We start from the raw sequence: 17,426 nt of genomic DNA on the forward strand, positions 1-17,426 counted from the left end.
CATTCCACCTCTATCTGTATCAATGGGCAGCCAAGAACTTTGAGAGTCAATTTTATAATGTACATGTGGAGTTCTTACTAGCATTATAATTCCACAGGTTATTTTGAGAATGTATAATCAATAAAAATGTCTCCAGTAATCCAGAAATAACAGCAGATGCATGCCAATAAGAAATGCTCTTTTCCCTTACTCCCCTTGGTAGTCTCCCACAGAGATTATGTAATTCCTCAAGACTGAAAAATTGATTCTGCTAAAAGGCTCTACATATCCTGCTGAAAGTATAGCAGCAAAAGTTAAACCAGACAGGGAGCCCCACAGTTTGTGAACCTTGATTGATAAAGTTCTTTCCAGGAACAGCTTGCTGCTCAGAAATAGCCAAGCAGCTTTCATACAAAAGAGTGACCATGAACTGCATCCTCTGGCAGCCAGATCCCATGCTGTGAAATGCCTCAGACATGGGGTAATGATCAGGTCTATTTTCTATCCAATCACATTTTTCTAATGGAAAGAAAATAGAATATGAAAAGAGTACTATTTTGCTGAGTCAAAATTGCAAAGGTCCAATTTCTCTTTATGTTGGAAATATCTTAAGTCTCAATAACATCATACTATGTGAAAGGAAACTGCAAACGTATGAAAATTAAAATATCCATTATTCTGGTGGAAATCCAACCAAAATGCAGTAGATATAAAGTACAGTCACAAATAGTGTGTTCAATCCAGAACAACAGATAATAGGCATTGGAGACACTATTCTCTATGTATTCATAGATAGGAAAGTATGAGTCAATGAAGTCATTCTACAAGCTACGAAATAAATTAAAAAATGCCTGTGCTAAGTCTGTCACTTGGTGAATAGAATATGCTGAATTATGTATGATTTTTTTTAAATCATAAAATTTTCCAAAATCCCAAGTGTATAATAAATGTGGCAAACTTAGCACAATTAACTCCAGATTGAAGTCTATTTTAAGATATCAAACTACTTTTTTCTAGTGAAAGATGTGATGAAAATATACTTCTTTGGGGAGTCTGAAAAATGTTGCATTTAATTTATAGCTTGATTTAGGAAGAATTGGCATTTCCTATGCAGGTACATATCTGTGTGTGTCCATTATTCAAACGCACCTACATGTGTTTAAGAAAAGGTGTTTTTCTTATATAGAACTTGTACAAATCTTATTAGGTTTATCTTGAATATACTGAGTCAAGACTCCAGGAGTGACATCAGCATCATGGTGGAGTGAGTTGTTCCCTTTGTCTCTACCCTCAAAGTTACAACTAAATGGACATTCATTAACCCACAGAGGATTCCCTACACAGCACAATAGGATGTCTGAGAGATCCATGCAGCTATACAGCTGAAGGTGGGGGGACTGGACACCCAGGAAGTAGTGGGACTAGGTGAGCAGACATCCCTCCCCCCATCCCCAGTGGCAGCAATCTAGGTCGTGGGTCCTCACATAGTGGCTGATGTGACTGTAAGAGGAGGCAGAAGCAGCTCAGCCAGCATGTGAATGAATTCAGAGTGGTAGCTGGGCCAAGGAGGTGCCCACCACGCCATGGTGGCCCCATCCATGAGGACGTTCCCCACCAAGTGGTGCAGCTCAGCCACTAAAAAGGAGCCCCCACCAAGTGCAACACCTCAGCTGAGCCACCTGTGAGCACAGAGCCACCTCTCCCCTCCTGCCTAGCACACTGGCTCTGCTGGTCCCCTGCTGAGTGCAGTGGGCCTACACCAAAGTGACCCACCAGCAAAGTACAAAGGCCCTGCCTGTACATGCCTGTGTAACCTGCCAAGTGGCTTTGCTGAGGACACAAACGCAGAGAAGCCCTACCAGCACAACTTTCAGCAGACAGGGTGGGATCAGAAAACACAGCTCCTGCCCGCACCAGCAGTAGTAGGTGGAATCTGGGACCTGATACCACCACAAATGTGCCAGCAAAGGATCAATTCATCAAATACCATGAAGAACTTCATTAACGCTTCACAGCAGAAGGAAAATGACAAGTTTCCAGAAACGAATCCTGAAGTTACAGAAATTTATAATCTAAAAAACAGAGAATTCAAAATAGGTGTCATAAAGAAACTCAATGAGTTACAGGAAAACCTAGACAGACAGTTCAATGAGCTCAGGAATAAAATTAATAAGCAGAAGGAATACTTCACCAAAGAGATTGAAACTCTAAAAAATATTCAAACAGAAATTCTAGATATGAAGAATACAGTTAATGAGATAAAAAATAACCTAAAATCTGTAAAAAATAGAGCTGATTTTATGGAGAACAGAATTACTGATTTAGAGGGTAGAAATATAGAAATGCTACAGGTGGAGGAAGAGAGAGAACTAAGATTTTTTAAAAATGAAGAAGTTCTTTGAGAAATATCCAACTCAATCAGTAAAAGCAACATACAGCTTATAGGTATTCCAGAGTGAGAAGAGAGGGAGATATGAGCAGAGAGCTTGTTCAAAGAAATAATAGCTGAGAAACTCCCAAACCTGGGGAAAGTACCTGACTTAAAAGTGCATAAAGCCATTATAACTCTTAATTACATAAATGCAAAGAGACCTTCTCCAAGGCTTATACTATTAAAATTGGCAAAAGTGAATGACAAAGAAAAAATATTAAGGGCAGCAAGGAAGAAGAAAATAACCTACAAAGGAACCCCTATCAGGCTTTTAGCAGATTTCTCAGCAGAAACCTTACAGGCTAGGAGAGAATGGAATGATATATTTAAAATACTAAAAGACAAAAATTTCAGCCAAAAATACTCTATCAAGCAAAACTACCCTTCACATATGATGGAGAAATAACAGCTTTCCCATATAAACAAAAGCTGAGGGAGTTCATTGCCACTAGGCCTGCCTTCCAAGAAATGTTGAAAGGAGCCTTCCCATCTAAAACTAAACAGCAAAGGTTTACAAAACCTTGAGCAAGGAGATAAATAGAATCAGAGAACTGCAGCTCTATATCAGAATAGGTTGGTAAACAATTAATTATAACATAAAAGATCAAGGGAGGGAGAGCTTTAAAAATAACTCTAAACACTTCAATTTAATCAAAAACTCATAACACAGAAAAGAACAATTTGTGATAAGAATAACTCAGAAGGAGAAGAGGAAAAGGATTGAACCTGCTTAGGCTAATGGAGAGAAGAGGCTACCAGAGAATGGACTATCTCATCAGTGAGATCTTATATACAAACTTCATGGTAACCACAAAACAAAAAATCAGAGCAGAGCCACAAATCATAAATAAAGAGAATATTGAGAAAACCATCACAGAAAACCACCAAAATGAAATGGCAGTCAGAAATACAATGGAAAAGAAACAATGGAAATATAGAACAACCAGAAAACAAGAGATGCAATGGCAGTATTGAGCCCTCATATATCAATAATCACTCTAAATGTAAATGGATTGAATTCACGAACCAAGAGACACAGTTGCTGGAGGGATTAAAAACAAGACCCATCAATATCTTGCCTCCAGGAAACACATCTCAGCTCTAAAGACAATCATAGGCTCATAGTGAAGGGATGGAACATGTTACTCTAAGCAAATGGCAAACAAAAGAAAACAGATGTTGCCATACTTATATCAGACAAAGCAGACTTTCAGATAAAAAAAGACAATGAGAGACAAAGAAGGACAATATACAGTGATAAAAAGGACATTTCATCAAGAAGACATAACACTTATGAATATATATGCACCTAATATAGGAGCATCAAATTATATAAAGCAACTATTAACGGACTTAAACGGAGAAATTGACAGCAACACAATAATAGTAGAGGACCTCAAAATCCCACTTACATCAATGGACAGATCATCCAGAGAGAAAGTCAACAAGAAAACAGTGACCTTAAATGAAATATTACACCAAATGGATTTAATAGATATATATAGAGCATGCCATCCAAAATGAGCAGAACGCACATTCTTCTCAACTACACATGGAATATTCTCAACAACAGACCATATGTTGGGAAACATGGCAAGCCTCAATAAATTTAAGAAGATTGAAATCATATCAAGCATCGTTTCTGACCATGATGCTATGAAATTAGAATCAACTAGAAGAAAAAGTCTGAGAAAGTCACAAATATGTGGAGACTGCTACTGAACAACCATTGGATCAATGAAGAAATCAAAGGAGAAATTAAAAAAAATACCTGGAGACAAATGAAAATGAAAAAACAACATACCAACTGATTTGGGTTCAGCAAAAGCAGTGCTAAGAGAGAAATTTATAGCAATACAGGCCTACTTCAATAAACAAGAAAAATCTCAAATAAGTAATCTTAAACTACACCTAATAGAACTAGAAAAAGGCGAACAAAGACTAAAGTCAGGTGAAGGAGGGATATAAGAAAAATTAGAGCAGAAATTAATGAAATAGAGACTAAAACAACAGTAGAATGGATCAATGAAACTAAGAGCTGGTTCTTTGAAAAGATAAACAAAATTGACAAATTCTTAGCCAGACTCACTAAGACAAAAAGACAGAAGGATCAAATAAATAAAATTAGAAATGAAAGAGGAGAAATTACAATAGATATCACAGAAATACAAAGGATTATAAGAGAATACTATGAAAAACTATATGCCAGCAAGTTGGATAACCTAGAAGAAATGGATAAATTCTTAGATTCACACAACCTCCCAAAACAGAATCAAGAAGAAATAAAGAATCTGAATAGACCAATCACAAGTAAAGAGATTGAAACAGTAATCAAACCCCCCCCCCAAAAAAAAACCAAAAGTCCAGGACCATATTACTTCTCTGGAGAATTCCACCAAGCATTCAAATTATGCCAAAAAATTGAAGAACGTGGAATGCTTCCTAAGTCATTCTATGAGGCCAACATCACCCTCATACCAAAACCAGAGAAAGACAAGGCAATGAAGGAAAATTACAGGCCAATATTGCTGAGGCACATAGATGCAAAAATCCTCAACAAAATATTGGCAAATTGAATACAGAAATACATTAAAAGGATCATACATCATGATCAAGTGGGATTTATACCAGGGACACAGGGGTGGTTCACCATCCACAAATCAATCAATGTGATACACCACCCTAACAAAATGAGGAATAAAAACCACATGATCGTCTCAATACATGGAGAGAAAGCATTTGACAAGATTGGACATCGATTTATGATAAAAACTCTCAGTAAAATGGGTACAGAAGGAAAGTATCTCAATGTAATAAAGGCCAGATATGACAAAGCCACAGCCAACATCATACTCAATGGGGAAAAACTGAACACCATCCCTGTAATAACAGAAACAAGAAAAGGATGCCCACTTTCTCCACTCCTATTCAACATTGTACTGGAGGTTTTGGTGAGAGCACTTAGGCAAGAGAAAGGAATAAAAGAGAAATCAAGAATACAATCCCATTTACAATCTCACAAAAAGAATAAAACATCTAGGAATAAATTTAACCAAAGAGGTGGAAGACTTATACAATGAAAACTAAGATATCATTGAAAGAAATAGATGATCACCTAAAGAAATATAAAGATATTCCATGCACATGGATCAGAAGAATAAACATAGTTAAAATGTCCATACTACCCAAAGCCATATACAGATTCAATGCAATCCCAATCAAAATCCCAATGACATTTTGCACAGAAATAGAACAAAGAATCCTAAAATTCATATGGGGCAACCAAAGACCCGGAATAGCTAAAGCAATCCTGAGAAAAAAGAACAAAGCTGGAGGCATCGCAATCCCTGACTTCAAAATGTACTTCAAAGCCATATTAATCAAAACATAATGGTACTGGTACAAAAAGAGGCACACAGATCAGTGGAAGAGAACTGAAAACCCAGGAATAAAAACCACACAGCTACTGACAGCTAATCTTTGACAAAGTTGCTAAGAACATACAATGGAGAAAAGATAGTCTCTTCAATAAATGGTGTTGGGAAAACTGGACAGCCACATGCAAAATAATGAAAGTAGACCATTATCTTATGCCATATACAAAAATAAACTCAAAATGGATCAAAGACTTGAAGGTAAGACCTGAAACCATAAAACTTCTGGAAGAATATATAGGTAGTACACTCTTTGACATCAATCTTAGAAGAACATTTTCGAATACCATGTCTTCTTGGACAAGTGAAACAAAAGAAAAAATAAACAAATGAGAATTCATCAGACAAAAGATCTTCTGCAAGGCAAAGCAAACCAAGAACAAAATGAAAAGACAACTCACCAACTGGGAGAAAATATCTGCAAACCATATATCCAACAAGGGGTTAATTTCCAAAATATATAAAGAACTTATACATCTCAACAACAACAAAACAAACAACCTGATCAAAAAATGGGCAGAGGATATGAACAGACATTTTTCCAAAGAAGATATACAGATGGCCAACAGGCACATGACAAGATGTTCAACATCACTAATTATTACAGAAATGCAAATCAAAACCACCATGAGATTTTACGTCACACTTGTCAGAATGGCTATAATTACCAAGACAGAAAATAACAAATGTTGGAGAGGATGTAGAGAAAACAGAACACTCATACACTGCTGGTAGGAATACAAACTGGTGCAGCCGCTGTGGAAAACAGTATGGAGATTTCTCAAAAAATTAGAAATACAAATACCATACAATCCAGCTATCTAGTTACTGGGTAATTATCCAAAGAAGTTAATCAACAATTCCAACAGACTTGTGCACCCTTATGTTCATTGCAGCAGTATTCACAATAGCTATGAAGTGGAAGCAACCCAAGTGCCCATCAACTGATGAATGGATAAAGATGTGGTATATATATTTATACAATGGAATACCACAGCCATATAAAAAGACAAAATGTCTCATTTGCAACAACATGGATGGATCTTGAGGGTATTATGTTAAGTGAAATAAGCCAAACAGAGAAAGACAAATACTGCATGATTTCACTCATGTATGGAAGATAAACACATGGATAAAGAGAATAGATTAGTTGTTACCAGAGTGGAACGGGGGTTTGGGCAAAAGGGTTAAAGGGGCAGATATGTATAGTGATGGATAAAAACTAGACTATTGGTGGTAAGCACGATGCAGACTCTACAGACACTGATATATATATAATAATGTACTCCTGAAACTATGCAATGTCATAAACCAATATGACCTCAAAAATAATAAAGAAATCAATTTTTAAAAAGACTCTAGTTGCAAACCTACTTAAGCTAGATCAAGAATAACATGGAGTTTATTCATTCATGTGAACACACAATGGAAAATTCAGGAGTGGGTCTGGCCTCTGGGAAGAACTGATACAGAGTATCAAACATCACATTTTCTCTAAATATAGGCTGACTCTCTCTCTCTCTTTCTCCTCAAAACTGTTTCTCCACGTATCAGAGAACATTTTTGCATTTTGTTCTATTATTATATTGATATTGCCAAATCTGATTTCTATTTTTAGTGTTTGTATCATCTATCTTTATCAATCTCTTCATTTTATACTTTTTTAAGTGTATCAACTATAAACCACAGATGTATTTTTAGAAGGGAATCAGAAAATAAATGTTTTAAAAATTAAGGCAGAAGGGAGTACCATCAGCAAGATGGCCAACCAGGAAACTTCAGGCCTTCAGTCTTTCTTGGAAATATTAAAAAAACCTAGAGACTGGCTAAGATAACTTTATAGAAGTTCATGAAAATAGTCAGTGTAAGCTAGAAAGCAAATACCCAATCAATAAAAAGCCACATTCAACATGGTAGAAAAATTTCTGGCATTTTTCCTGGCCCTTGCTGTATGCTCTCTCTGGGACATGGCAACACAGTCAGAAGAAAGAAGCAGCCCCATTTCCAATTTCCTCAGTGAAACCAGAGATAGCAGAGAACACCTTATTTGCAATACTCTACCCTATCTGGTGGCGGCCTGAGGGAATGATGTCTATTTTGCCTTGCTCAGAGGTCAGATGGAGAATAATAGCATAGTTTGAATCTCAGGTCAGTCAAAACCAGAGAAAGTAGCAGTCATGGTTCATGTAAGATGCAGGAGGACCACAGATCCATCACACTTGGACCAAGAGATTACAGGTAGGGGAATACAATAGAACATCTAAGGCACCAAAGAGAAGCTGGGTGAGACTCTGAGAAATTAAGACATTCAAAAGCAGCCATGTATACAAGGTAATCAAAAAAGCCACACACAGGACCAGGGAAGATTCATAACCAGAGAAGACTTGAGAAGGTCTTAAGCCTTCGTCCCAAGCTGATCTCAAGGCTCAGAACATGACCTGATAATTAGTGAGGGTCTTTCCCAATGCAAAGCGAGTCTGCAAAGACTGGGAGAGGTGAATGATTTTTTCAAATAAACAAGTTGCAACAATTTGTGGCATATAAACAATATGCCACAAGACATATAAATAAAGAAGAAAATATAGTATACTCAAAGGAAGAAAATAACATGTAGTAACCATCCCTGAGGAAACACATACCTCAGACATATTAGACAATGGTTTTAAAACAATTGTCTTAAATATACTCAAAGAGCTAAAGAAAAACATGGACAAAGAACTAAAGGAAATCAGGAAAATTCTATGTGAACAAGGTAAGAAAACCAACAAAGAGACAGAAATTATAAAAAGGAAGCAAATACATATTCTGGAACACAAATATATAATAACTGAATTGAAAAAATTCAGTAGTAGGGTTCAACAGCAAACTCAAACAGGCAGAAGAAAGAATGATGTTCTTGAAGACAGCACATTTGAAATTATTGAGTCTGAGAAGCAAAAAGAAAAAAGAATGAAGAAAAGTCAACAAAGTCTAAGGGAGTTATGGGATACCATCAAAAAGACCAATATATACATTATGGAATTCTCAGAAACAGAAGAAAGAAAGAAGCAGAGATTATTTAAAGAAATAAATGAGAAATGTATAAAAAATAATTACAAATATACGTTGATAGGTACATGATACGTAAATATGAATTTTGTGACATCAATAATATAAAGTAAGGGGGCAGATCTGTAGGAGTAGTTTTTGTATGTGATTCAAATTAAATTGCCATTAATCTAAAATAGACTTACATAACTTTAGGATGTTTTATGTAATTCCTATAGTAAACACAAAGAAAATATCTATACAATATTCACAAAAGGAAATGAGAAGGGAATCAAAATGTGTCACCAAAAAAAATCAACAAAACACAAAGAAAGGCAATAAGGAATGATATGAGGGACAAAGAGCTATAAAACATACAGAAAATAAATCACAAAATAGCAAAAGTAAGTCCTCCTCAGTAATTGCTTTAAACATCAATGGATTAAACTCTCCAATCAAAAGACATAGGCTGACAGAATGGATTTAAAAAAAACGATCATTTAACAAAATGCTAACTGCAAGAGACTCACTTTAGATATAAAAACACAGATATGTTGAAAGTGAAAGGATTGAAAAACACATTCCTTGTAAATAGTAACCAAAAGAGAGCAGGGGTGGCTATACGGCCACTTTATATGTCAAAAACTACTGCAAGAAACAAAGATGGACGTTATATAGTGATGAAAGGTTAATTCACCAAGAAGGTATAACAATTATAAACATATATGCACTGAACATCAGAGCTCCTAAATATATGAAGAAAGCATTGACAGAATTGAAGCAAGAGACAGCAACCTATACAATAATAGTAGACTTCAATACACCACAATCAATAATGGATAGAACAGAAGATAAATTAGAAAATAGATGACATGAACAATACTACGGACCAATTAGACCTAACAAGCATATACAGAACACTCCACCCCAAAACAGCAAACTACATATTTTCTCAAGTGCACGTGGATCATTCTATAGGATAGGCCATATGTTAGACCACAAAATGTCTTCATAAATTTAGAAAGATTGAAATAACACAGTATCTTTTCTGATCAAAATAAAATGAAACTAGAAATAAATTGCAGAAGGAAAACTGGAAAGTATACAAATATGTGGAAATTAAACAACACACTATGAAACAACCCATGCATCAAAGAAGAAATTACAAGGGAAATTAGAAAATATCTTGACACAAATGAAAATTAAAACACAACATTCCAAAACTTATGAGGTGTGGCAAAAGCAGCGGCATGAGGGAAATTTATACCAGTAAAAACCTATATTAAAAAAAAGAAAGATCTTGGGGCTGGCCCGGTGGCACAGCGGTTAAGTTCCCACGTTCCGCTTCTCGGCGGCCCGGGGTTCGCTGGTTCGGATCCCGGGTGCGCACATGGCACTGCTTGGCAGCCATGCTGTGGTAGGCGTCCCACGTATAAACTAGAGGAAGATGGGCATGGATGTTAGCTCAGAGCCAGACTTCCTCAGCAAAAAGAGGAGGACTGGCAGTAGTTAGCTGAGGGCTAATCTTCCTCCAAAAAAAAAAAAAAAGAAAGATTTCAAATAAACAACCTAACTTTACAGTTTAAAAAATCAGAAAAAAAAAAACAAACTAAATCCAAGGTTAGAGAAAGAAGAAAATAATAAAGGTTAGAAAAGAGATAAGTAAAATAGAGAATACAAAAGCAATAGAGAAGATCAACAAAAGCAAGAGCTGGTTCTTTAAAAAGGTCAACAAAATTGACAAACCTTTAGCTGGATTGACTAAGAAAAAAGAGAGAAGATGCAAATAACTAAAATCAGAAATAAAAAAGGGGATATTACTACCAGTTTTACAGAATAAAAAGATTATATGAAAGTACCATCAACAATTGTATGCCAACAAATTGGATAACTTAGATGAAATGGACAAATTTCTAGAAACATGCAAACTACCACAATTGAACAATGAAGAAATAGAAAATCGGAGTAAATTTATAAATAGTAGGGACATTGAATGGCTAATCAAAAACTCTCCAAAAAAGAAAAGCCCGTGATCAGATGGCTTCACCACTGAATTCTACCAAATGTTTAAAAAAGCATCGACACCAATCATTCTCAAACTCTTCCAAAATATTAAAAATGTTTAATATTAAAAATATTGAAAATGAAGGAATACTCCCTAACTCATTCTATGAGGCTAGAATTACTCTGATACCAGAGTAAGACAAAGAAACATACATTATAAGAAAAGACAACTATAGATCTATATCACTTATTAATATAGATACAAAAATCTTCAACAAAATACTAGCAAACTGAATTCAACAACATATTAAAAGGAGTATGCACCATGACTAAGTTCCTCAAAAAAATATACATAGAATTGCCATATGATCCAGAAATTCCACTTCTGGATATATACACAAAAATATTGAAAGCAGATACTTGAACAAATATTTATACACTAATGTTCACAGCAGCATTATTCTTGATAGCCATAGGGTGGAAACAACTGAAATATCCATTGATAGATGAATGGATAATAGGTGATACATACATACAATGGAATATCACTCAGCGTTAAAAATGAATGAAACTCTGACAAATACTACAACATGAATGAACCTTGAAAACATTCTTAATGAAATAAGCCAGACACAAAAGGACACATATTATACGACTGCACTTACATGAGGTACCTAGAGTAGTGGTAGAATAGTGGTTGTCAGGGACTGGGGGTGAGGGATTGGAGAATGGGGCATTACTGTTGAATAGGTACATAGTTTACATTGGGGAAGATGAAAAACTTCTGGAGATGGATGGTAGTGACAGTAGTACAACATATGAATACACTTAATGCCACTGATCTGTAAGTTAAAGTGGTTAAAATGGTAAATTTTAAGTATTTTACTACAATTGAAATAAACCTTGGTAAATTTTACATAGATTGAAATACCAAGATTTTAAGATTGCAGTTTGATGAATTTAGTCAAATGTATTCATTTACCCATGTAAACAGCAATCCAATCAAGAGATAAAAAAAATTGTCTTTATTCCAGAAAATTACTTTTTCTTCATTTCAGGCAATCACCACTCCCATATAGGCAGCCACTTTCTTTATTTCTGTCATCTTATATTTGTTTTGGCTATTTTTGTGCTCCACATAAATGGAATAATATAGTATGTAGTTTTTTATGACTGACTTCTTTTGGGCACCAAATTATTGTAAAATTAATCCAGATTGTTGTGCTTATCAATGTAACATTTTTGAAATTACACAGTAGTATTTAACTGTGTGAATATGACACATTTTGCATATTGACTCTTTGTTTATGGACATTTGCTTTATTTTCAACCTGGGGTTACTATGAATAAGGCTACTACAAAAATTCCTGTAAAATGTTCTTATGGATGAATAGTATCCCTTCTTTTGGATAAATTCCTAGGAGTAGAATTACTTGATCATAGAGTAGGGTTGTTTCATATCATAATAAACCACCAGTTTTACACAGTCATTTTACCATTTCGCACAACAATGTACTTGAGTTCCAGTTGTTCCATATCTTGGCCAACATTTGAAGTTATCAGCCTTTAATTTTAACCTTTCTAGTGAGTGTGTAGTCATAGTTCATTGAGATTTTAATTGCATTTCTATGATGAATAAAAATGTAGAGTACCTCTTTGTGTGCTTAATGGCTATTTATATAGCTTCTTTGATGAAATGAGCACTCAATTTTAATCAAGTTGTCTTCTTTTTTTTTTGCTGAGGAAGATTAGCCCTGAGCTAACATCCACGCCAATCTTCCTCTATTTTGTATGTGTGTCACTGCCACAGCATGGCTGACAAGTGGTGTAGGTCCAGGCCTGGGATCTGAACCTGCAAACCCAGGCCACCAAAGTGGAGTGTGCCAAACTTAACCACTACACCACGGGGCCAGTCTCCAAGCTGTTTATCCTCTTATAACTAAGTTTTAAGAGTTTATTATATATTCTGTATGAAAGCCCTTTACTCCAATATATTACAAATATATATAATAATATATTAAAATATATATTAAATATACATATAGCTTGATTTTTTAAAATTTTCCTAATGAGAAGTTTTTAATTTTAAGTCTAATCTATACTTTTATAATTGTTATGGTTAATGTGTCTCCTGGTGGGTCTCTAGGTGTACAGAACTGCTCATGGACTGTGCTGGGAGGGGCTGTACCCAAGTCACAGGGTTGTTTCAGGCTCTGCTGTCAAACCAAGTTTAGCTGGCCTGCCTCCGAGGACACTAACAGGCATGTCTCACAGTGGGTCCCAGGTTTGGTGGGACTGCTCACAGACCGCAGCAGGGAGGGGCTGGAGCTGAGTCACAGGGTTGTTTCAGGATCTGTTGTCAGAGCAAGGTTGGCTGATCTGCCTCTGGGGACACTGACAGGGAGGTCTCCCGGTGCATCCCTGGACTGGCAGAATATAAGGCCATTTCAGGATCCCAGGGGTGCATATAAGAGTGTCTTCCACTGGGTCCCTGGGCTGGTAGGACTGCCCATAAACCAGGGCTGAGAGGGACTGGAGCCCAGTTACAGGACTGTTCCAAAATCTACAGTCAGATTGAGTTTGGTGGGCTTGCCTCCAAGGCCTCCTGGACCGCAGCCAAGAAGGACCACTTCAGATCCACAGCCAAGATTGAGGGTTGAGGTCTCTGGGCCTGTTACCTGACACAGTCAGGTGTGACTTCTTCTGGGTCCCGTGGTGTATGGTGCTGGTGGCAAGACCAAGGCAAACCGGGGGTGGGTGGGATATAGCTGAACCCACAGGAGTATCAAGCTGTTTCTGGGTCTGTAGCCAGGACCACGGCTGACAAGTCAACCACCTGAGTGTGGGCCTGCCTTCTTAAAATGACCCTCCTTGGCCTTGGTTGCCACTGGAGTTTCATAATCTCCTACCTGGATCCCAAAGCTCCAACAAAGGCACTTTTGTCCATAGATAGCTAACAAATTATTGTTGTTGTGGAAGGATATGAGCAGGGGAACTCCTATTCTGCCATCTGGCTCTCAAATTTCCTAAATCTCAGTCTTATTGACATGCATCCCTGGGCTGTGATCTTTGCAGGTGGTTCTTAGCTTCCCTTGCCTCCTCCTCCTTTGGTGAGAGGAGGATTAGAGTGGGTTGGAGTTTGGGAAATATCTTTCCCCTTAGTTAGGTAAGATTCTCAGGTACAGCGCTTTCCCTGGATTCTAGGCCTTTGCTATGGAGAATGCTCTGGAAGTATTTCACAATTATTCTTCCTCTCCCCTACCCTATTCAGATATATAAGGGATCTTTCTTGGCTCTTCTCTGCAAGAACATGATGGTGTTCTTAATAGTCAAGACCTATGAATGTTTGAGAGTCTGCCTAAAACTGTGGCCCCAGGGTTTCTCACTCATACTAGTCCACGGTCAGCCTCTAGCAGTTTGTCAAAATTACCATTTTAAGTCTTCTCATCGTTTTATGACTTCAGTGTCTTCTGCTCCAGGTTAACAGATCTTGGCTGTGACTCTGGATTCACCTCTCTCTAGATTTCACAGAGGCTGTTTGCCATGAAACTTCAGTTCTATAATAAGTCTGAAAACAGTCATTGTTTTTCTGTTTGTTCAGCTGTTTCTGATGTAAAGACAGGAATGAGGACTTCCAAATTCTTCACACGTTAGAATTGAAACTGCAAGTTTACTTTATTCATTTTCTACATTTCATATTCTTTTCAACAATTTGAATATATTTCTAAGTTTTGGGTTCTATTTGCTTTTATCATGCTTGGACTTTGCTAAGCTTTCTGGATCTGTAAGTAGTTTTTATCAAATTTGGGAAATATTTAGCCACTAGTTCTTCGTTTGCTTTTCTGTTCCGTTCTCTCAGTCTTCTCTCTGTGGGACTGTAGTTACACACATTAAACTGTTTTTTATTGTCCCATGAGTCAGTAAGGTTTATTATTATTTTTTTAATCTTTTCTTCTCTCTGTTCTTTAGATTGGATAATTTCTATTGACATGGCTTCAGGGTCACAAACCCTTTCTTCTGTCAACTCCAATCTACTGTTAATCCCATGCAATGAGTTTTACATTGTAGATATTCATTTCATTTCTATAATTACTATTTGATTCTTTTATACAATATCTATTATTCTTCTGAGCGTACTCATCTGTTATCAATTATAACCATTTTCACTTTAATTTCTTGAATGTATTTATGCTAGTTACTCTAAAGCCCTTGTTTACTAAGTCCAACTCATTCCAGAGTCTGTTTCTAATGATTTATTTTCTTCTTGATTATGATTCACTTTCTCCACTTCTCATGTCCAGGAATTTTTGATAATCTCAATGCTGTGAATGATAATTTTTAGGAAGTCTGGATTATGTCATCCTCCATTAAAAGCTATCGAATTTGGTTTTGGCAGGAAATAAAATTACCCTCAGCTCTTTTTATCCTGTAAATTTTGGTTTTATTCTATATTAGGGAGAGAATATTTTAGTTTTATTCGTAGTCTAAGGGCATTTCCCTTGTTTTTAGGGTATGGTCCTTCCTACTAAGATATAGCCATTCTGGATTCTCACTTAAATATCCAAGATGTACAGTGAGGCCTTTGATACTCTGTCTAGCCTGGAATTCTGATATCACCAAAGTTTCCCTACATTGCACGACCTCTGATATTTCCATTCAGCTCGCAGCTCTTCACTGTTAGGCCTCACTGAGTCTTGACCTATAGATGCTCAGTCCAGCCCTGGCCAGGGTTCAGTGAACTTAAAAAAAGTTCACACTCAAATAGTCTAAAAATGCAAACTAAATTAATAGCAAAAAAGTAATTGGCCAAACAAATTACCATACTTTTAAAAGAATAATATGATATTACTTAAAGTTTTTGTGGAGGCATGAAAGCATACATTCATATGAACTATTAGTTGGAGTAAACATGTTTAGAAACTTTCTGGACAGCAAGATAGCTATTTGCATCAGTTATTAATCTACATTTCATTTGGTCCAGCAATTTCACTTTTACACATTTATCCTAAGGAAATAATTAAGGACGCAGAGAGCTTAGCTATGAGTATAATTAATTTGATAATGCCTGTGAGAATAGGAAACATCTTACATGTCTAAATGGAAGAGCTTGAGTAAACAAATTAAGATACATACAATTTTTATTCTTTAGAAAGTGTGGTAAATGTATGCAATGAGATTTTATGCATAAATTAAAAATGGGATGGGGAGGGGGAGGGCAAAAGGGGTGATTAGGCTCACAAGTGAGGGGATAGACTATAATTAGTTCCCAGGTGGTGAACATGATGTAATCTACACAGAATTTGAAATATATTATGATGTACATCTGAAAATAAATAAATAAAGCAAAGAAAAAGAAAGCATAATTCCTTAAAAGGGAAAAAAATGGATTTGCAAAAACATGTTTTGTTAATAAGGAAATTATTTTGTGCTATATGTTTAGTAAAAAGGTGATCTCCAATAAGTATAGCCAGTATCATCCAATTATTTTTAATAAGTATACACACACACTATGAAACAGAATAAATGATGTGTATCTCTTTGAGGTAGCAATACAGATGCTTTATATTTTCTTCTTTTGATTAACATAATGCTCTGAATTTCCTATAGTAAACATATATTACCTTTGTATTTTAAAAAAGCAAAATTTAGATTTTTTTAGTATGAAAAGTATACACCGAATAAGATGAAATAAAGCTTGAATAAATGATAGATAAACAATATTTCTGGATATTGAAATCTATGTCTTATGAAGTATAATTTCTTCTGAAATTATTTTTCGAATTTGACAATTAAAATAAGAATATCAAAAAGACTAATTTTGTCACTTAGTAATCTGAGTCTAGAGTGCAGATAGAAAATTAATGGATAAATGAGTCAAGTCAATTTTGAGCATTAAAATAAAATGCTGAATGGACACTTGAACTTGGATATATTCACTATAATATACTTAAAATAGTATATTGCTATAGTGATAGTAGATTTAAAAATATACGGAACAAAATATAAATTCCTAAAAATGATGCAAGCATATGTATATATATTTAGTATATCATAAACATAGCATTTGACAGTGGAGAAAAACAAACTATTAAAAAATTGTGCTTAGAAAATTTATAAACAATTTGGAGAAACAAAAGACAAAAAGAAGTTTTGAATTTTATCACACCATAGCCATATCCTCACACAAAAAATCCAAATTTGTAAGAGAAAATTATTAAAATATTAGAAGAAAATATAGGTGGTTATAAAACTTTGGTGTGAGGAAAGAATTTCCCTAGGTATATTCCTCCAAAGAGAAGGCAAAAGAAAAACTGTTGATACCTTTGACAATATAAAAGTAAAAATTGTTGATAAAACAAAAGACACTTCAAAAAAATTTAAATGGCAAACTGGGATAAAAGATTTGCAAATCAATAGGAAATATAAACCCTCTTAGGGAAATAACATAAGCCCATTTTAGGAAAATCACAAAGATATACAAATGTTCAATGAACATGGGAAAAATCTTTAACCACACTTGAGAATATAGAAATGGGAATTAAAACAATGAT

The sequence above is a fragment of the Equus quagga genome, chromosome 10, assembly GCF_021613505.1.
Source record: "Equus quagga isolate Etosha38 chromosome 10, UCLA_HA_Equagga_1.0, whole genome shotgun sequence".
In the NCBI taxonomy this organism is placed as follows: Eukaryota; Metazoa; Chordata; class Mammalia; order Perissodactyla; family Equidae; genus Equus; species Equus quagga.